This window comes from Metopolophium dirhodum, chromosome 3 (genome assembly GCF_019925205.1).
Source record: "Metopolophium dirhodum isolate CAU chromosome 3, ASM1992520v1, whole genome shotgun sequence".
Lineage (NCBI taxonomy): Eukaryota > Metazoa > Arthropoda > Insecta > Hemiptera > Aphididae > Metopolophium > Metopolophium dirhodum.
Genome location: NC_083562.1, coordinates 26,692,476 through 26,716,999, shown reverse-complemented (window position 1 = coordinate 26,716,999; position 24,524 = coordinate 26,692,476). Strand labels below are relative to the sequence as shown.

The 24,524-nt window shown below is 26.2% G+C and overlaps 1 protein-coding gene across 1 annotated transcript in view; it reads left to right on the top strand.

The window, feature by feature from the left end:
- The window catches only part of LOC132940311 (rap guanine nucleotide exchange factor 4), a 211,006-nt gene that overhangs the window by 42,850 nt on the left and 143,632 nt on the right, over nt 1–24,524 (top strand). The window lies entirely within an intron of this gene.

The window sequence follows — 24,524 nt, the reverse complement described above, 5'->3', positions numbered from 1 at the left end:
TTAGGGCATATAAATATACGACCATAAAATAAACTATAAAAATTAATTTTTTAGAAGTAAAATTATATTTTAAAACCAAAGTTTAATAATAAATAAACATTCTTCATTTTTATAGATTTATACATAAAAACTCACTAATTATATGGCGATCATTAAAATAAAACAAAAAATATAACTACATAGGTACTTAATAAAAAAAAAATCAAATGATTTCATTGGTTAGTAACAATAATATTTATATAACTAGCTCGATTGGTCATAAAACAATATTTTGGTATAATTTAGGTATTTCTTTTATCTAGCAATATAAAAAGTTAAGAGGAAGACGGAGTGGCTGAGCGGATTAAGGCGTCGGTTGTGAGGCACACCGGCGCTGGTTCAAACCTCGGTTCACGGGTGGCATTTTTCTTCGGACAAGTCACGGTGTCCGGAGAACAAGTGCCGCCATCCCCCACCCGGGCATGGCAGATACTTACGGGTACCCACTTAATAATCTGTCAAAACTACACACACGTGCTTACACCTACTGTCCCCTCCCCCACAGTTTAAAAACCACCCAATGGTCTAAGTTGCCGTGGGTTAACTAATAAAAAAAAAAAAAAGTTAAGACTCAAAAGTATAAAAATATCTGCCCTAATTATTATATATCTTGTAATGTTGCAACACATCATATTTAGTAGGTATATTATTCTGTATTCAGTATTTCAGTATACACTGACAATAATATTTACTTGGAATTTGGATGACCACAGTCCACAATGCATTTTTAATACATAAATATAAATATATAATAAATAATTATAATAATAAAAAAAATGTATATGTTGAATGTTCACGTTACAATGAAACGCAATATGGCCGTTTGCTCGGGTACGTGGACCGCATAATATATATAATTTCACCGTCCCACAACAGCTTTGTAGTATGTACGCATTTAAGTTTAAATATTCAAACAATCCACCTCCACAAGGAATGCGGCACAGGTGCGAACCGTGTATGCATTTTTCAAAATCACCCGTTCCATTATATACAAACCCATGTTATCCATTTCCGGGATAGGTATATTCTTTGGACGACCGCAAACGATGCGACCAAGGTGTTTCTGTAATATAAATACGATTTATTGAATAGGTAATTATCGAAAATAATTCATATTTTGTGTAATTAAGTATTTGTGGTACATTTTATATTAGTATAATATACATAATTGCAATGGTGTCTAAACTCTTTTTGATAGAGATCCAACAAGAATATATTTTTACTTCAAATATTGACTTGTGTCTTGTATGTCACTACGTTAATGTAATTAGCAACGATGGTAATAATAATTAGTATTGATAAAAAATAATCGAAATTGTATAGGTATTAAAATTAAAAGGTATAATAAATTACTTAAAAAAAAAAAACATTGGATGGCACTGTAAAATTATTGCATAACTACGAAAAACGATATACCGAGTGGAGGCTTAATGCAGGTCCGTCAATTTACATTATTCCTACTTGAATAAATTTAATATTGTTCAAAGGATATTATATACATTTATATTGATAATTATATGGTAGGTTTGGCTAATTTATTTTTGACAAGAATAAGTTGTGTATTATAATATTATACGATATTATACTATTCTGTAGCAGTATAGATGATCCTAAATTAAATGCCTGTGGATTTACCCTTTCTTGAAATCCATGAAATGTATACTCCACAGATTTTTAATACAATTATTTGGGTTGTTTTTACCTGATATAAAATACAGGTCTAAAAGTATATCCAATAATAATAATAATAACTATTTTATCATCTGTAACCAATAGCAACGATTTAAGTATATAAAAAAAAATCATGAGTCAACTAAATTCAACATTTTTATGTCGAAAAGTTATAAAAAGTAACTATCACTAGGTATATATCTTGGTGAATCTATTGACAAAATAACAAAAATATTATGAAAATCGGTCTAAAACTGTAGAAGTCCATATAAGGGTTATCGGTTTTATGCTTTTGATTTTACATATTAGATTTATTTATTAATTATGGCTGATATTGCACGGCGTTTGCCAGTGACAAATTAAATGATGACAGTGTATTTACTCGGTCAACAAATGAAACTCTGTTATAAGTTAACTATACAAATAATTGAAACACAGTCATTTGGGTACTTTAAAAAATTGGATAAAAATGCCAAGTATAAATATGTCTAAAATTATATCTAATTATAATAAGTAGTTTATTTTCCGTACCAATGATCCTGTACAAACTAAAAATATTCATTTTTCGTGAGGTAACAATTCTCAGTATGAACCCTTCTTTATTAAAATGAAAAATTGAAAAACAAGCTTAAGAATATTATGGGATATGTTGATAATAATATCCAATCAAAAGTGTACTATTTTCATGACTATGGAACAAAAAAAGCGTACCTATATTGTTAGGTGTATCTTGTATTTTGGATTCATTTAAATCATAAAACAACTGCCGTCGGTTGTTTTGAAGTTTGAATTATGACTACCATGCCGATGCATGCAGCTAGTATAATATTTGATATTTTCACTAAGTGTATTTATATTATTCGAACAAAATTTATATAGATTTTCAGAAAACGTTGATTTCAGCGTACTACCCGGAGGCGGCGTATGTCTATAGGCTGTACCTGAATAACCGAGAAAACCCTGAAATTGTTTGTTTATAAATTCCCATTATAAACAGGTAAGAGGTTTTATCATTGTTTTGTACCCTGAAGACGTATATTACACAATTTGTTTTTATATTACCTGTAGTGTTTATGTTTGTTTTAAACAGAAAACACCCTTTAATAATATGGTACTATTTATAACGGTATAGCAAAAAGTATACATTTAAGTTTTATTTCAGATTCAGGACGGAACAATATTTTTTTGTGTCCGTAATCGGTATATACGATAAATAGTAGTAAAACTGCTTCAATTTTCAATTTCAATATAATTTTGATAGAAAAGTGAATATATACGATACTTTTGGGGTGGATTATTATATATTTTCGATTCTATTCTCTTCGCATACTATAATTTTAATACTTGCGGAGCTATTTCTTTTTATAGTACATTAAAATTTGTATTTTATCTTAAAATTGGTAACAAATTATTAATCTCATAAATTTAATAGTATTTGCATCATAACAATTTTATTAAATTAACCATAAACAAGCATACTAGCGTAAATACGTTGTGGTATTACGCTGAGTCTTGTTTTGTATTATAAATAATAAATATGTATTATGTAGGTACATTCAGTATTTACACTTCCGTTGTTGTTGAATTCTATGGATAATCGAAATATCTATAGGTATAGGTGTACACTTTTCTCAACCATTATTATGACGTTTACAACATAATGCAAGTATGTAACAGACACAATATTATCAACTACCTACTTCCGTTGAGCGTATTAATAAATTCATAAAATGTTTTGAACATTTTAAATCCTCTTGCTAATATAATATTTCCAGAAATTAAAAATACTTCTATGTTTTAACTAATATAGGTAGGTAAAAGGTAACTCATTTGTTTATTTAATTTATACATTTTTTAAATGGTTTTGAGAAAATCAATAATAATTGTGCACGTATTTACAGAATTTTGAATTAGTACTTAAACTTATATAATTGCAGAAATTATTTATATATTTAATTATAAAATTAACTTAAGTAAAAAAAGAATTTTGATTTGTATGAATATACAGGTACAATGTACATATATATAGTTGTCCTTGTATCGATTTTAAATGTGTAGTGTAAGATAATATATTATATTAGGTGTATATACATTACACACAAATACACACTATATAATTAGTAAAGTTTGTTTAAAGAGTTTGAAACCCCAGGAAACACTAAAATGCACTCAACTAATTTACTTCAAGTACATCTTCAGTGAAAATATAAAGATTAGTGTAATATATTGGACGTTCCCAAAAAAATAAAATAAAGAAATAGTTGCGTATTTATGAGTCAGGAATATAAATAGTTAATATAGAAGACGATTAATACGACTATTTTGGATGTCGAATGAAACAAAAAGCGTATTGATTTTAAAATGTTTTTTATTCCATTATTTTCTGTGAGATTTTTCTTTTAAAAAGAGATAGGAATACTCAAAATGTTACATTTTAGCTCCTTTATCGATTGAAAAACAAGTCTCGACGGTTTTTTAAGAGGCTTCTAGAAATTCGAGTTAACTTGGTTTAGCGTATGTTCCATTCAAAACTTTGTTTAATGCGATGGCTTATTATTTATTTTTTAATTTTTGGATCAGGATTGTGCGACGATAAAAACTAAAATACCCAACACGTACGGTTTTTGTATCCGGGCCTGTTTTTTTAATTAAATTTGACAAATCTTTACTTAACATTTATACTATGAACATAATAACAGGACAATAATATATTATTATGAATTATGATAATCATTAATTCTCTATAACTAGCGGCAAATACGCTTTAATTTTGAATTTCATTTCCGTGTCCATGAATTAATTATTCTTAACTATTTATACATTATAATATATACAAAAAAATAATATGCACACAACTATGAACTATTATTTTATTATATAACTTCAAATAAAATGACTTTTCAAATTTCAAGTATATAAATTGTATTAATAAAAATAAACACATAGGTAATAATATAATTAATATGCATTATACATTCGTTGGTTTGAATAATTATCTTGAATATTAGTGTGTAACCTTATAATACAACATATTAATGCAGTCATACAGATATACACAACGGCTACACCTACAGCTTTTACCTCCGTATTTATTTAACTTAGCAATGAATGAAATATATTTAGAGATTACGTAGGTATAAGATTATTAAAGAAATTTAATTATTAAAATATTATATCTTAAATTCTTAAATAATATTAAAATATAACAATTCTTCTTTAGAATTTTATTTTGGTTTTCTGTTGTGATATTTGAATTTAAATAGATTAGAAAAATAGTGAACTAGGTATCTCCAAATTCCATAACTTGTTTTAAATAGCAGGGTAATTGAATTTCTATAGTCGAGAAAACACCATGGAACATTTTACAATAATTAATGTTTAAATATAAATTCAAATGAATTTGAATATTTATTTAATATTTAAGCTAAAATATGTATAAATTAAATCGTTTTAAATAGGTAAAACATTGTATGTTAAGCTTCGAAAAATAATAATTTTAATGATAAAATCTCAATAAAGGGAAAAAACATCGTATTAAGGACATAGGTAGTATTATTATTTTGGGTAACACTTTAAAATTTTAAAAACTTGTATGCCGCAAATTTTCAACTGTTGAGAATTATTTATCATATAGTACGGATAATAGAAAATAGATTATAATATGTGTAGAATATTTACATTAAAATATGTTGTTTTTCTTGTTCTTCTTATTTTTACCAATTAATAAAGAATTTAATATAACTATCTGAGTACCCACGTGTACTTACTACCTACAACACATTTTTATGATATCAAAACAAATTCGTAACGTGAATCGTTTAATACATTGGTAATACCCCACGTATATAATAATATAATAGTTTAAAGCAGGGGTGGCCAAACGGTCGATCGCGATCGACACTACGCTCGACGGGTCAATTTCGAACGTTTTCAAAGTTGGATACCCCTATAGTTATAACTTAATCAGTGGTGCCGAAACCATGTATTAGGGTGGGTGTACCCCCTAAAATTGGTGAGTAATCGTAATCCTAAGTATAATAATATATTGTACAAATATACAAATATAAAAAAGATGACTTCCTAGTGTGTTGTAGCGTGCAGTGTGTACTGTGTGGTGACTTTATAAATAGCCAATAACTAACTAATAATTTAATTAATAGTGTTTTCATTAATAAATAAATTCTAGTATTTATAAACAATGGTATTGTAAAAAAGTCAAAAACCTCTGATAATAGAGTACATTTACTTTTTTTATTTTACAAGTGATAAAACAATTAGTATTAACTGAAATAGCCGGGGTGATGGGCCCCCGGTACACATGATTGAATTTATTTAACAACGATTCGTGCTTTTATATTTCATTTTTATTTTGTGTCTGCAATCACCTATTAGGACAGAAATAATGGTTCAAATTTCTACTTCGACATCTTTTCTGATGGGAAAGTAAATCTAGTTGGTACTTTTTGGGTCAAAACTCAGAAGTAAAAAATTCCCAGAAGTTTTCAAAAGCTTCGTGAAAAACAAAAAAAAATTAACAAATAAAAGTAATTTTTACACAAAACCAGTTATTGAAAAAATCTATTATGTTTTTCTGTTGTAACTCATAAATAAATAACCCTACAAACTTTATATTTTAACAAAATTTTTATATAATACATGAGCATTTTCTTTACAAGATATTACCTACAAAAGATTCAAAATATATTTACTCTTATTGAGCTTTAAAAATTTTTATTTTTAAATTTCGTCGATGAATAATTTTCTCTCTCGGTCAAGTTGAACACAGATCCACAGTATATATTTTTTAATACGCGTCTAAAGTTAAAACTTTAACAAAATTTATTAAAATTGTGAAAATTTAAAAATGTTCGCCTGTCTAAACAAGAAAAGTTAAAAGAAGAGTTTACCAAAAAATCACATTCAATAATTAACTATAAATAGATACTTTAAATTTTAACCAAATGATTATAATAAAATATTATAATTTTCTGTAAGTACCTACATAATGAAATGTTCAAAATATTTTAACTCTTTTTGAATTATTTATAGACATTTGAAATTTTGAAAAAAAAATGTCTTATTATTGATCAAACAATTTTTTTCCGGGTCTAAAAGCTTGAACAAGGTTCCTCATAAGTTGTTATAACAGCAATTTTGAAATAATGAAGATTTAAGCATATTAAGTAGGTACAGATTTGTACAAAATTAGTCAATATCGAATATTTGCAAATATTTTTTTGGTTAAAAGTGTATAAAATGTTACATTTTTATAGTTAAGGATTGGAAATTTAAAACCAGATTTCTCATAAGTGGGTAATTCTAATTATATAACTCATTAGAAGTGAAATGTCATAATCACATTATTATATTATGATTTTGCTATCTGGGACTGTAACAAAAAATCTAAAAAATATATAAGCACAGTTTTTTCATAGTAATTTTAAGTTGAAACTTGGACGAAATTAGATGTTTGAACGAAGATGAACGATATTTATTATTTCGTTATAATTCAAATACATTATACGTGACGACTTATAACTTTTACAAATATTATTATATTTTATACATACAAAAAAGTTCTATAATGCAATGTTTTAAGCAAAATTTAATACAACACATTGTTTTACTATCAGTAAAATAAATTACTTAAATAGGTAGTGGCAATATAAATATAATATTATCTATTTACCTAAATTAGAATATTGTAAGTATCATATGAAAATGATATTGGTATTGAAACTATAGCAATTATTAATATTTTTACTTAACATGTTACTATATAGTACTAAAAAAGATATTATGATTATATTAAAGATATTGTATAACCATTAACCAAATAATATACATATATTTACATGGGTATAAGAAAAAAATGTCATGGTTCTAATTTTTACTGAATGGACCGATGCACCTAGCTAAAAGCTTATTTAACTAAATCAGTGACTGTGATTATCGTTTTAAGATGATAATAACTTGGTTTTCATTTTTAGGAGGCTTGTTCTGGAGATGAACCTAATTGTAATGTGTTAAAATATGAAATAATGTTATAATGTAAACACAATGCAGTAAATATTATAACTTGTAAAAATATTTTTTAGATTAAAAATTTGTGTTTGCCCTCACGACTTAGTTCTTATATTCTGTGGGGATAGGTGGGTATACGTTATTGTTCATTGCCACAACCAAAAAAAATTAGTTCGGCGCCACTGAACTTAATATTATACATTTAGTTGATTCAGTTACTGAATTACATCTTATAAATTCACATATTTCGGATTAACCTGTTTGTGTGAAATTACATTTTCTTACATGAAAGTTTTAAAAGCTGAATACCGAACTTGCGAGTTACACTGCCTGATGATCATTTAAAGCAGCGTCTTAGTTTAGTAGTTAGCGACTTTAGCTAGCGAATTCAGTAGTATTCTCCAGATTATAATTAACTGTTCAACGATATGCAATGACACGCTTCTACACCAACAACATAGTGTTAATTTATTTTTAAAATATTTGCCAAGAGACCTGCTCAATTCTTAAAAAAAAAGATTAACTAACAAAAAACTAAAAAAAAAAAAAAACCAAATTCTGGTCAGGTGGCCTTCCTATTATTAATGTTATTTTATGGCTAATGTTATTTTATGTCACCACACTTACTTATTATACCTTGTCTGTTGTATAGATTGTAAATATACTATTAAAAAAAAAAAAATATTTGAACACTAAGTTTGAATTTTTAGATAGGTGACTCACTTTTTCAAAATAAAATTTTTTTTTACATCAAATCAATGTTTAAAGCAAAAATATATTCTTAGTAGATATCAATCAAAAAAAGTTTGGCCACCCCTGGTTTAGAGTATAATATATTCTTATATGGATATAGAGGAAGAAATACAATTTATATGTATTGTATAAGAGTACCCTACCTAAACAAGAACTGTTAAACTTATTAAATGTAACTATTTTATAATATCTTGTATGAATATATTTAAAACGAAAATATTTATATGGATTATATTTAATGAACAAGAACGATTGTTTTTATTTTTAAATTATAGTAGGATATATACTGTATATTATACTACTGTATAGAATACTACTGTATTCTGTATACAAATTTCTACTAGGATGAAAACAAAATATGTATTCACTTTGCTGCATGCGTATTATAAGATTAGCGTCGAAGACATTTAGAAAAAATGTTATGATTATTGTAAATTAAACTAAATACTAACCTTTATTTTTTCACACATTTTCTTTGTAAAAAAAATTGTTATTTTTGCATATTTTACTCTTATAAATGCCAAATGAATGTAGCTTTTCATTTTTTAGTTGAAAAATAATAATATGTGATCTTAAAATAATAAGCTATATTCTTGTTACAAAAGTATAAAGTTCAAGAGATTAACCAAAATTAGTGTGTATTGTATAGAAAGAAATGTGAATGGCCTTTAAATTACAAGTGCATTGTGCTTTGTTAAATAAAGGTAATGGAAGATTCCCAGCGAATTTAATGTGACTTCTGGGGTACTAAATTGCGTAGGTACAAATGGGCCATTGTGTTTTCCAGTTTTAATATAATTATAGGTATTTTATTACACTACTATACAGGATATCTGCATATTTACTAGTATAATATTATACGACTAAATTTACGTAACATCTTGAGACAATTTCTAATGGTCGACTTGGGATTTTTTTATTTTAATAACCTACTGACTCTCCTAATATTATTTGACATGTGTGTATACTTAATTCTAAAAAGCAAACACAAACAAAAAGTATAAACATATTATCCAAACATTTTTATTAATTATCATTCATCGTCTTTGTTTTTTAATATTTTTGTGATTTAAAGTGCAATTATTTTATTTATTATCATATTATTAAAGTTTTGCCATGTTCTTAGTAGGTAGGTATATAGATTATAGAGGGTGTACAAACAAATTTACGTTTTAATTTTTAATTTTTAATCATATATATTTATAGGAACAACTATTTAATATTAGCATTTTAAAATGTTTATTATGCATTATTATCATACATAATTTTATCATTAAGGTATACAAATCGTTTGTAAAAAATGTATACGAAATAAAATAGTACACTATTATTATAAGGTAAATATTCAATAATATCTTTCGTATTATAATTACACGTTTTATAAAGATGTATTAATCTTGAAATATTATTAATTGTTTTAATATCATTAAGTATAACTATGATGTGGTATTATATGTAAACTTAACTTAAATCGAAGTAGTTGTATACATTTTGATTTCATGTTAAATATGTATAAAGTATATATTATTTCATATTATTTTTTCTTGATACTTTTATCAAACATTTTATTACACACGTGTTGATATTATTTAATAACAACGAATATAATAGCCACCTTAGGTGCATCACGTATGAGTTACGATTATATTAATAATTATTAAAATATATTATAATAAATTGTAAAAATATTACCTCGCATCATACGAATAATATATTTATATGTTTTTAAATATAGAAAAATAATATACGAATTGCGACGCGTTCAGATAAAATAAATAAATTACACTTACATTTCAAGTAGCTATTTTATAATATATATAATTTTTTTATTTGGCATTCACGTCTATGCTTAAATATAGGAAGATTTCTGCTCTAATAGGATTATTTATAAAATATAAATGATTAGACAGAGAGTTAGAGAGTTGTGTGATCAGTTTTAATATATTATTATTTAACATAGACCCAGCACCGGCACGAAGAGAGGAAGAAGAATGTTTAACATCATTTTTAATGCTATTTGCTTATATAGGATAAATAATTGAAATCGATTATCTATTGTATGTACGATAATGTAAATATTATTTAAATTTATTTGGCTGGTTTGAATGTTCATTCATACATACCTACTACAATAATGCTTCTATAAAATTAGCATTTATATCAAATAATCAACAGTAGTCATAGGTACCTACCGAATTATTGTACCATGTATTATTTTAGCTTTATGGTTCGTGGTACAAACCAATATATGTTTTTGATTAAATTATAAACAATGCAAACAAATAACGTATACCTATAACGCATATAGAGTAAATACAAATACACATCGAATTAAGATGAAACATATACCTATAATAGGTGTAGTATGTACTGTACTGTTTTTTTAGTCATGTCGAAACTATATAACGCGATGATACAATAAAATACTAAACGTTAATACTTATTATAATGTTTTATATTTAATAATTTTAAATTTTACGTGGGTTAGTATAGTACACAATATTTTATACTATTAATATAATTATATATTTTATTACAATATTATGAATTGTTTTGTAGAGCCAGAAACGTGATTAGAACGAGGTTTTCAAGTGTTATGCGTACTTTGTAGGGTTATAACGACCTTTCGTCACTGTTGGGATACACAGGTGTGATCTGGAAAGCATTGTTGGAGGATAGGTATCGGTCGCAAAAGTTTTTACGGTCCAACAATTTTGTTTGTCTGTAAAAGTAAAAGTTTATATGGTTCAACAAGTTTGTTTTATCTCCTATACCTCTGAAGAATATTATATATTCACGTTATCTATAGTATGTTATATTATGTATATTATGTTACGTGCAAAAAAGGAAAATGTAAGACAAATGTTATTGTAAGAGATGCCCGGGCAATGTCTACAATTCCCTGTACAGTAAATTGGTCAAAATCAAAATATTTTCTTAATTATTGTTCGGAAATAGTGTACAATGCCCGTTTATCACTGGACAAAGTAGACAAAATAATTTGTTATAAAATATTAATAAAAAATTTCTTATACAAACTAGTTGGTATATAATTGGTGAATGAACCGGACACTAGCTTCATTTCGTTTATAAAACTGATAAATCTATTTCTTTTAACACCAATATACTACCAAACCATTTAGATATCTTCAAATGACTTGCAGATGCATCAAAGTGTTAAATTTTATTCAGATGTAGAAACATAGAGCAAAAAGTAACGGAAAATATTATGCCACTCAAAATGTCACAAGGGAAATCAATGTTCTACTAAATAAATAAAGTATTAATTCATTTTGAGGATCAACTACAAGGGAATCAGCTTACATTAAACTATTAGATTAATTTATATATTTTGATTTATTTATAACAGATAGCTACGTATATTAACTTATTGACTTTTTCAAAAGGTCAAATTTACTAACTAATTATATATGAATGTATGATAGTATAATACATTAATACTGGATATAATAATCAGAGCTCTGCACCAGAATAATTTATTCGGGTTTCGGGTGTTTAGACACTGGAATAAAATATTTAAACAAACGTTTGGGATTTAATAACCGTTATTATTTGGGTTAATAAGGGTAAGATCTCAGAACAATTAAAATAGTGAACAGACTTACCCATATACCATAGTTTATTTGTCTATGTATATGACGTAAATATATACCACAAGAAAAACGCATTTCTTGCGCGTTCTCGGATATTATCAAAATAACCTAGCCCCCTCCAAAAGTTGAGCATATTTGCACATTTTTTATTAAATTTAATGATTAATAGGTACTTATTTTATTAAATTCCCAATTATTATTCAAATTTGTAAAATAAAATAATATTTGGGTTTCGGATTAACGAGATTGTTTTATTTATATTATTTCAATAAAATTATAATGAAAGGTTCAAATTTGGATGGGCATGCTTACAATGAACTACCCTGTATATACCTATATACGAGTTATATACTTAAATTATTATAATATCGGTTTCACGCACTACGTCATAATATAACGTCGTTACGAACATTTTACCTTGTTCGCCCACCAATTTCCTCCAAAGAGCTACGACGATGTCGATGACGTCACCCACTTACGGCATCGGTATAGCCTAATTGAACCCGTGGGGACGTCCCACACCTGCCACCAGGTGGCAAGTGTGCATGCGTGTGAGTGTTGTGGAAAGGGGTGTTCACTCGAGTACGCGGTAGAGAGGCAAACTGTTATATGTATTATTATTATATCTACGTAGACCGATGAGTTATGGCGATCCGCCGACCGTGACCGCGGTAGTGGTAACTATAATAGTATAGTCGTTATATGTGTGTGTGTGTGTGTGTGAAAATATTGGATTAGGTCCGACTCTCTTGTCCAGAGCCATCAATCACGTGGTTGCCTCGCGTTAGTTCTGGTTACGCGTTAAACTTTTTACAAACGAGAAGCGGTTTAACGATAGGTACCACGAGCGCGTCTCGCAGACATCGTCTATTTGTTATATAAACGTTTTTGCGTACGTATAATATGTTATATATACACACACACATCGTCAGTCACAATTCACGACGTAGGTAACAATGTAGGGTAACACATAAGGTGATTCACCAAGCATGTTCACCATCACTTTTTTTAATAATGCATCACATTTTTGATTTTTAGAATTTTTGGTGTACCTACCTATATTTTCAAATAGTTATATTTTTGTATGCCATTTATAAGAAGTCTACTGTGGTGAAACAAACTTCTCGTTTACAATTGAGAACTGCTCTTTTTCGCTATAAATACATTCACTATATATAGTAGGTTATATAGGTGTTTTGTGAACTGAGCTCCGCTAAAAATTTACTTTTTAAATGAAGTGATTTATTATTTCTTACAAATTAAAAATAAAAGAATATCACATTGACTTGCTATAAAAATTGAAGTGAAAAAAGACAGTTGTCGTATAATTATCTTGTATCCTTTTCATGTGTGCCGTTTTTTTCTTGTTCGGATGTGAAATTTTTTTTTTGTTTCTTTTTACTTTGTTGGGTATAGGCGTATAGCAAAAATAGCAAAAATCAGTTGGTGTGGTATTCTTTCAGATTGAAAATTGAACATATTATAATGGACATAATCCTAAAGATATGGTATTGATGATATTGTATTAGATATTATATTAATAAAGATATTGTATTAATCCTCTTAGTGGTTTTTGACAAAAATCAAAAAACAACAAAATTACTATGAAAATTGATAAATAATATAATGTGTGATCACGATTATTCTATATTTGAATTCTGACATTTTATAAACTGACCGAGCTCTCTTCAGAAGTTCAGTAGGTACTGATATTTAAATTACAAAAAATAATCATAGCTTTCTATTTATATACATTTACTGACTATAATAACCACACGGCTCCCAGTTTAACAGTACTTTTGTAAGTTCAGATTTCAAAATGAATCAGTTAAATTAAAAAAAATTTAAATCGTCTTCCTATAATATTAATACGATTATTTTAAAATAAGGTAGTCTCGTTAAAGTAATCACGCTCTATGTATGTATACATTATATATATATATATTTGTATTTATATTATATTTATATTAAGATCTGCTATTGTATTCAAACAATGCAATGAGTAGACATTTTGAAAAGAGTATGAAATATAGTACTGGGAAGTGCCTTAATTTATCTTCATTCCATTTTTCTTAAGAGTTTATGAACATAAGGGAATCAAGAAGAAAAGATTATAATACAATTGAATGATAATAAGCTCCGGTCTTTCCTTTTATGGAGTAAATTTGAGGTTACAAAATATCGTAATATATGTATTATGAAAAAAAATTAAGTAAATAATATATTTAAGTTCATTATGCATATAATTTTTTTATGCTAAAAACTAAAAAAAGAGGAACATTTTTAGTTACTGAATTATAAGTAACGCCTAGTTTAAATTATGTATTTTTAAAATATTTTGTGTTGCTAATACCTATTTATTATTTCGCTCATAAACTTGCTCTAATTGTTATTAAGAAAATATTAGTTGAAGTATTGAGTTGTCAGAATGAAAAATAAAATGCATATAATAGAATAAATTATTTATCTATAGACAAAATAAATTAAAAATGTAAATTTAACATTACAGACAAATTACCCATGTATAAAAATGCATTTAATACCAGAGACCGATAAATACGTCATAATCAACCATTATGGAGTAAATGAATAATAACCATAATGAAAAAAAAAATATATCAAATAATTAAAACAAAATATTAAATAATTTTTTTACTGTTAATTCTAAATATATAACACTGGAATTACATACAAAATGTATACATGACTATAATATATACAAAACTGCAGATTTGTTGCAATTTTATAGGTTTTGTACCATTCTGTTCGCGTATTCGTTGTATATTTTAGCACCTGTATGAAATAATATATAAACGAATATGCGTTTATGTTCTAGTAGTATTTGAGTTTTGAATTTTCTTCTTCCTCCCGGTGAAGCTCACCATCGAAGCTATATATTATATTGAGGCATAAATCCTCAACATACGATATTTCAGTTTAATGATTTTGGTATGGTACATATATAATAATATTATATTATAGTATATACCTATATACACAGTGAGCACATAACAGTGAACGGCTTTGGATACCAGGGCGGTCGTCCTTTATATCGGATCGGCATGCATGTGACTGCAAATCGAAGATTAAAGGACCGGCTGTGGTATACGTGTATAATATCTTTTTACACGGCGTATTCCAATGTTCGGCAGTGCCCTTTCGTACGTTCTATATTTAATAATTATAATTTACAATGCATGAATAGAAAATTGAATATTTTTATATCACGTAAAGTTATATCATAATACAGGATATTTCATATCTGGTCAATAACTAGTCTACGTATTAATGTTTTTTAAAACTATTACTGTGGTTTTCAATGGTTCACTATCTAAACATTTTTGTTTTCGTGTGTTTCTTAGAGACCTTAGATAGAGAACAATGTATGGAGCCATGTTATAATTAAATATTTTCAGGGTTCAATAAATATTACTATTTTACAAAATATTCAAGTAGTTAGGTTAGGTACATATGTTTTAAGCCAACTATTTTGTGTAATAAGCATGGTTAGCAGGAAGTTTATGAGGGTGAATAAAACCACGTTTAGACACTCATCTTGTATTATAATATTATATTACTTATAATTTATATTATATACCTACATGTACAATACTCGTATCTCCGATATCTTCGTTCACCTAATCGGTCTAATAATAATGTAATGTAAAATAAACGCTTTCCTAGTCAAGGATCGGCATGTAAACTTTCTTGATTTTTATATTTAGAAATTTATTAACTAATATCACACCCAAGCGGTATAACAATTTGAATCCAGAAAAATGTCGATGTGAACAGCCCCACAAAAAATCATTTTCATTTAGTGAGATAGATCTCCGAAACTGGAGAACGGATTTCGTTGTTTGGGGTCTTGTACTTTTGTTAGATTCACATTGGTTAGGAGAAGTGCAGTGAAGATTTTCAGAACTTTATATTTAATAGTTAATTCACTACAGAACATTAAAAACAAATTTCATTGCGCGTTTTTTGATGTTTTTCAGCTTTACAGCTTTGTAGTGAATTAACGATTGGAGATAAAGTTCTGAAAATCTTCACTGCACTTTTCCTAGCCAATGTGAATCTAACAAGACCCCAAATAACAAAATCCATTCTCCAGTCTTGAAATCTACATCGCTAAATAAAAATCTAGTGAAAAATAACTTTTTTTATCTGTAAAAAATTTTTATTCCACATTTAGTATCTACTTGATAATCTTTTTTTAATGAGTTATCAACCAGCTTTCTAGCTATCATAATTTAGGAAAAAAGTTAAAAAATTGAACTTTTGGGACTGTTCATGCCGACGTTTTTATGGATTCAAGTGGTTTACCGACTGGGTGTGATATCAAATCTCTCTCATTAATATTTTATATTAAAGCTAGCTAAATGACCCTTCTACTCATCATTACTGAGTTACATTTTTATTATTTTCCTATGTAACAAAAATTTAAAAATTAAAAATCAAGAAAGTAAAAACAGTTTTTTCCGATCGATAATAATCAGTCGATTATTTCAGTTAAAAGGCTATATTTATAACATCGTGTGAGATTTGTCATGGATTCATTCAGTAACGAAGTAATAACGAACTAATCAATTTACATTTTTTTCTGACGCCAAACCTACGGTTTGATATGATTTCTGTCGTCTGATTTAATATATATTTTGATAAGTACTGAAATTATTACATTTATATTCCTCTTATCCTACATTGTTTCTCTATAGTTTATGTATAGTAATTAAATCTATAGTAATTTAACTATTCCTGTTAATTAAATCTGGTCTAAACTCGATTCTGAAAACTGGGTTTGAAATAGAATAACTTATACTAACCCCTAATTATTGTCAGTATCTCATGGATAATATCTTTAATTCTGAGGTAAACAATTGAAATAAAATAACTTTTTTTTAAAAGAGTATACCTACAAATTTAATTTTAATAAATGTGATTCTCTATGATATGCAGATGTATGCTCTGGTGCCTAATAAATCAGATTGGTCATTAGATTATATATTGTAATAGTATTGTAACGCGTCGATATTTACAATAATAGATTATTCATTATCATATTATGCGCACGTTACACGTATGTTATTGTACAACGCACAATACAGAATATAATATTACAATTTATTGTTGGCTAGCACTGTTATAATATTATACCATCTATGTGTAGTTAGGTTTCATTTGTCATCTTATACTACAATGTACGCGTTAATCAGTACATATTAAATGTATTTATAATTTAATTATGTTTATAATTGAAGGCGCTCCACCAAAGTTGTTATGCAACAGCAGATGACATTATTAATTTACTGGTGGTCATATAATATAGTTTATTGGATTGTATTTGTATTGTAATTAACATTTTCAAAAGGGTAACGATTGCAGTTTCATATTAAAATCGCATTAAATTCACAACGTTTTACTTAATAATCCCATTGTGTATAGATTATAGGTCCATTATAATATTATAGTAACGTAATAACATTAAAATAAATCTTAAGCCATAATACTGTCTGATCATTTACTGTATTATGCTAACAATAAGTAATTTCGTCCTGTAAAACCACGACTAGCATTTTTAGACTTAACTATGAGCTAAATAATTTGTAATTATTAACAGTTTAGTTCAATTAATTTTGAAACGTTTATTGGAAACAGCATAATACAATATTATATAGTCTGAAAAAAATTTCAGGCTACTCAGGATATTCAATTCAGAACATACTATCACTTTTGGTGATGATTTTCAACTAAAAAGTAACTATTGTGTGAAATTGTATTTACTCTAAAGCTTTAGGTAAATATTATGTATATTGAACATAATATTACATTAGTAAGTTTACTATTTAGACGTTTTCGCCATTTTTTTTGTAATACTTATTAGTTGATTTATATTTGGTATTCGCAATCACATTGGCATTTTGACAAATTTATGCAATCATAAATTTTCATGAGATCCAATTAAATACAATTAATTAAAGATTGCTATCAATTAATTAGTTTTAAACTTATTTTACTATATACCTACTCATACACTTTCACTACGAATGTTTATACTCTGTACTTGTACCCCTAATGGCTTTTTAATTATAAAAGTTTTGCACTAAGTATTGAATTACATTAAGACATTTAAAATTTTAATGTGGTCGCCGTAATTTATTTAAATTTCTAGAATAAATTGTTTTTACATTATATATTATGAGGTTTTATTTAAAAGTGTATCTATGTTAGTGTAAATTATACGTATGTCAACAATATGCATAATGTCTTAATAGTAAAATACTAACTAATAGATTATAATTAAAATTTAGTTATTTTAAATTTAATATTTTTACTTTGATAATAATTATAAATTACATATCAATATAAAGTTACTAGTTTAATAAATTGTTCATACATTTTTACCATTCTTGGTAATTTATAAGAATAACTTTTTAAAATTATAATTATACATTGAATAAAAATTATTGTAAATACGTATATTACCCTACTTTTGTATTTTATTCATTGCTATTATTTTTTTATAGATACATTTAAGACTTTGTTTTTTAAATATATTAATTTCATTGAGTAAATAATAATAGTATTAGTGGATACTAACTAATAATTACAGTTTTCGGTAGAAATTCCTTGAAATTTTAAGTAACTATTAATTTGAATATTATGATAGCATAATTCATATGTATTGCGTGATTTTAATAGTTGTTGTGTATTAATAATATTTTTTTATCGATAAAATTATACATTCTTTCAACAAATACTTCTAAGGTTAGGCATATAAAAAATTTGTATCATTAATTTACTGCAAAATGGTACCATAAGTGTGGAATATATTATGAAGACACAATATGAGTAGATAAATAAAAACCATAGGTAATTATATAACTTTGAATAAATTTAAAAAATGTCTGTTATGCACAATATTATGTTTCTTATTCACACAGTACTGTGTTCTTAGATATAAATAGATGATTGGAATTAATACTTGTTTTCTTATTTTCTTACAACCAAAAATCTCGACAATTTGAACTATGGTTTCAGTTTTTTTACTTTTGATATTTTTCCCAATGTATATTATTATTTTCTATATTTGGTGGTGACCACATGGTAAATCACATCAGATTCAATTGGTTTTACAGTCCTTTTGGGAGATCAATGTGTATTTTCAGTTCACAAAAATATGGCTGCCAATAAAAGATAGGGCAAAGAAGGGAAATGGCGATTAGGTCAGACGTATGAAAACCAATGCTTAATACACGACGATTTCTTTTTCTTCCAGATGATCTCTTTCATAGTTCAGATTGTGCGTATTCCCAATAGGTTTATTTTATTTGTCTGAAAATGCGTCACACGTTTAAGATTTTCACTATCATATCCACTATGAACCAAAGTTTATATCCGCAAGGAATTATATATATTAAACCATGTATGTGATCGAAAATATTTTATACAACCAACATTTTGAGTTTAAAGATTTACAATTGATTGTAGCCTGTAGGTACCTATGGCATGAGTAGGAATAAACAAACGCGCGCATTATATCACAGAAAAAGGTTTTTTTTGTAAACAGAGAAAAAGAAAACAATTATAATATAATTAAAAATTACTTATATTTACCTTCATAATCCAATGGGTAAATTTTAAAGACTGTATTAATAATTTATTATAGTTTTACCATGTAGTTATTAACTTAGGATATTTGTTTGTTTTACTACTGTTTTAGAAATGAATATTAAATTAATATTACGCTTTTGTTTCTAATAATTTTAAGTAAGTAAATTTAATTTTAACCATTAAAAAATAACTATGTTTTTTAAATTTTTACTGTGAATAAATAATTTAATATTTATAAATAATTAAATATAAGTATTGATTAAAAAATATTCAAGATAATTTATATAATTATATATATGATATTTGGATTATTTTTATGGGCATGTTAATCCAGATAATAATTTCGATGAAGTCTTTAATTTTTAAATTATTATATCAGTAACCTAAAATGTATAAACGTTATGTTCAAAGACAAAACAAAACAAAAAAATACTTGTGGTATTATGACATTGAATGCAGTTATATTATAACTGCAATAACTGAATAATATAAAGTGTACCCAAATACTATAAATAACATATTTTATATTATTTTATGTACTGTAAATTGTTCCTATCTGTGTACCTCTATTGCCTACACATTACGCCGTGCAACAGATTTTGTGAAACAAAATCATGACCTGTTGTCGAAAATTCCCTTTAATATAATATAATAAATAATAATATATTATCTAGTATCATGGCCAAAAGCAATAAATCAGTTCACCAAGTGAAATTTTAAGTGAGAGAATATTTTGTGATTTCTTAATAATTTTGACATAAAATAACATTTTTTTGATTGTGACATACACGATAATGAACAAAAATTATGTTATTGATTTTGACAATACATAATATTTTTTCTATACTTATTGGGTAGGTATTTAATATAATATTTTTTTTGTAATAAATTTAAATTTTAAATTTTGTTTGAGAAAGTTATTTAAAATTATGTATTTTATTGCATTATGCTAAAATTACATAGAATGCCATTATTTTTGCGGCTAAACTTTTCCCTCGAGTGGTGTTTGTTTATTTTTAACTATTCTAATTTTGTCGTCTTAATCACTAATTTATAAGCTGTTGTTACAGCTTTTCTTAATGAAACACCGCCCGGTAAGACAAAATCGTTAATCAATAGCTGATGCAATAATTTAGATAGCAATATCGTATCGGATGATAGTCAAACTGTTATAATAATGTATGTATTGTCATTTTAAGTCAAAACTGTGATCATTATCAACATAATGAACAAAATCGGTCATATATTAAACAATATTTTCAGGCTTTCAATGGATTCATTTTGGTATTCGTAAATGTAAACATTCTTTTGATGAATGTCATTATCATATATAGTAACACTTAGGTTTTTGTATTTGTAGAACCGTATGTACATAAAATATTAATAGTAATACTCAATAGTTAAGCATTCTGAATAGACTATTGGCAATATCCCAAATAAAGTATAAAATGGTAAAATTTACTGAGGAATGTGGAAACAATACCCGTACTTAACATTTTACGTAAAATATGTTATTATTATTGGGTATCATTATCATGCGTGCTTGTTAAACAAAACATCGTTCAAATATCAAACAATATTAACATAAAATTAATTCTGTGAACGCGATTTTTATCCGTTGAAATTACTATTATTTTATGTACAGTTTATAAATAAATTACTGTTATATCGTGATATGGACTCGGATAATAATTTTACCTACTTGTCCATTAATTTTTTCTGTTAAACCCGACCATTTTTATTCTAAAATGTACGGAGTTGTAAGCATTTAGTTAACATCGCTGATGCTGAATATACATTAAAATGTCTTTATATAATATCATGCTGAAACAGCTAAAAATGCGATATAACAAACCACATAAATTTTGGTACTATAAATCACAATTTTTTTGAAGCACTAAGTATTATTATATTGGATGGTACAAAAAATACATTGACCATCACATTGATTATGATTAATACGCTTTGTTGTACAATAGCTAGTATACATTATATAAATATTGTGATTAATTAAAACTCTTTGTCGCTACTGGGGACGAATCTATTAAAATACGAATATTTATTGTTTATTTTTTTATTACTTTCAAGTATAATTGTTTAATATTTTAATGTTAATGTTAGTCTGTAAAATATTCCATGATTAAGTATAATGTCATAAAAATTGATACAGGTACAAACTTTTCAATACTTTATGAAATTAAAACAATGAAGTCATATTAACGTATATTCGAATGTATGTTTATTTTAACAGCATATACAAAATATATGGTCGAAATATAATTGATTTAGGTGTTGTATAATATAATATTTTGAATTATTATTATTTGAATACTCGTTGTGACTGTTCAAACAACCGATAATGGTTTACACGCAAGCGCGCACTGTTCCTGCATATCCACCAAAAACAGTAAATTAAAAAAAAGACACATTTTTTGTATTGATTACTTTTAATACATCATTTGGTGCTAATAATATGTACACAATTATCTTAAAATTGAATCAAATTAAAAGGGGTTATATACTGTTATTATTAGTGGATTGTGGTGGCAGAATCCCTCATATTATTTGTCAGTTATGAGTAAAACGTTATATAATTTAATACCTACCCCTTTTTTTTTAGTGTGCTATGTTGGTTAGCGTTAAAGTCAGTCATTTTAAGTCAAAATATTAATTATTTATGATTTAGTAATTAATCCATCGAATAAAATATGTGCTACCAAAAAATATACATAATTCTACGCTATTTAAATTTAATAATAACAACTCCCCTACATTCAGTAATTAACCAGTGACCCATGGTATTGGAAATATAAAATGCAATTTCACAACGTTGCACCTGTAATAGACAGGAATAATTAATCCTACCGAAAACCCGTCACCTTATGAAGGATTTTAATAATAACAATATTCTGGTGCCAGAAAACCCGCTTCATAAATATTGGTGTACTATATTTTATGCTTGAAACAAAACTGGGGCGTTACTAGACGACACATTATGGATTAATTTTTAAATAATATAGTTTTCTATAAACTTTCTATTATTTTCAACCTAATTGGTAAGATCACATCAAAAAATGTCCTTTGGTAAAAATGTGACTGGAAAATGGAAAAATCTCATTTCATTCTACATAATATTGTGAGTATACAATATATTTATCAGCGTTATTATTATTTTTTTATGCATTTTAACGTCATGTCAAATATATTTTATCCAAACAACCTTAATGGCTTGTTAAATGACTTAGGTTATTAATATTTTACTGGAAGTTCAAAAACTTCTAATATACTATGTAAAATGTAATATATAATAAAATATATTTTACACTAATGACATTTATCTTTTTAAATTGTCAAACATATTCAATGAAAAAAATATTTTAATTTGCCAATTATTTTTTAATATTACAAGACTGTTTAGCAAATAAGATTTTAACATCATAGAAACTCAATTTTTAAAACAAATTGGATTGTCAGGGTTTATATTTAAAAAGTATTGACAAAACCGATTAAAAACAGTTTATTCTTCAAGTAAAAATAAAATATTCATAAAAAAAAAATCATTAAATTTATCGTTATTATAATATGCCATATAATATGTAATTAATAATCACCCTAATTAATAGTCTACGATTATCTGAAATATATTGCATACAAAGTGTTTGGTATAATTAATTGTAGTTATTAATCAAATATATAAATACAAACTTTATAAAAATATTTGATGAGTTTAATTTTTTTTAGCTTCAATATTATAAAATATTTTAAAATTTATTTTAATCAGCTAAATCACGTTTAATAATGTATAATGTTTATCATATAAATATTTTTTAAGATCATTAATGCGCATTCGATAAAGTAGATAAAGTACATTTTATATCTTTAATTGTCATAATTTCATAATTTGTATTAATACCTGCAGTATTAAAAGTGGTTAATCGTATGATTTATTAAATCATATATTGTAAACTGATACTATTAATCTGTTAGTTTATTTTAATGCAAATTTTATTTTTTTAAGAACGTGCAAACTTCTAATATATTTTATGAAATTTATTTATATTTTATTAATTTATATTGATTCAAATGTTATTATTTATTTATGATATTGAGTCTTGTAAATTTTAATGTTTATTAAAAATTGTTTAAATAATGTTCAAACTACGGTTTGAGATATTTATCTAGATTTAAAAAAAAATTATATTTATCAATTAATAATATGCAATATTTTTGTGAAACATTTACAATTTTTTATTCAATATATTTATTTTACGTAAATATATCAATTATTTGAACGTCGGGGCCATTCGTTAATCAGAAATATACAATGATTTACATAGTCGGCGGGGCTCCACAATATTTGCACATGGAAACACTGTCAAACAAAAGGCGCCCTCGATCCCTGCAACTACCCCTCTTGCGTTTAAATTATGTAGGTATATAGCTCAGAGATAAAGGGTTCGGCGCTTCAGTAGGTAAACGCATGGATGATAAACAGAAAACACTGCAACGGTGAACGTACGCATATCTTGTACGATCTGACTTTCCTCTTGCTTCCGGAATAATAATAAGTATGTGCTAGCAAAGTATTGCTATATTGTACACTTGTGTCGTTTGCAATTGAAAAAAAGCATAATACATATTATTATACATTTTACCGTCGCATCGCAGGCTGTGAATTCAATATACTTATGGTATTGTGTCGATGCTTAAATTCCTCGAAATTAACGTAAATAATATGTAGGTATACCACCTAATATACAAATTATGTGGAATTATTAAAAAAAAAAAAAAGTAATCAGGTTTTAGATA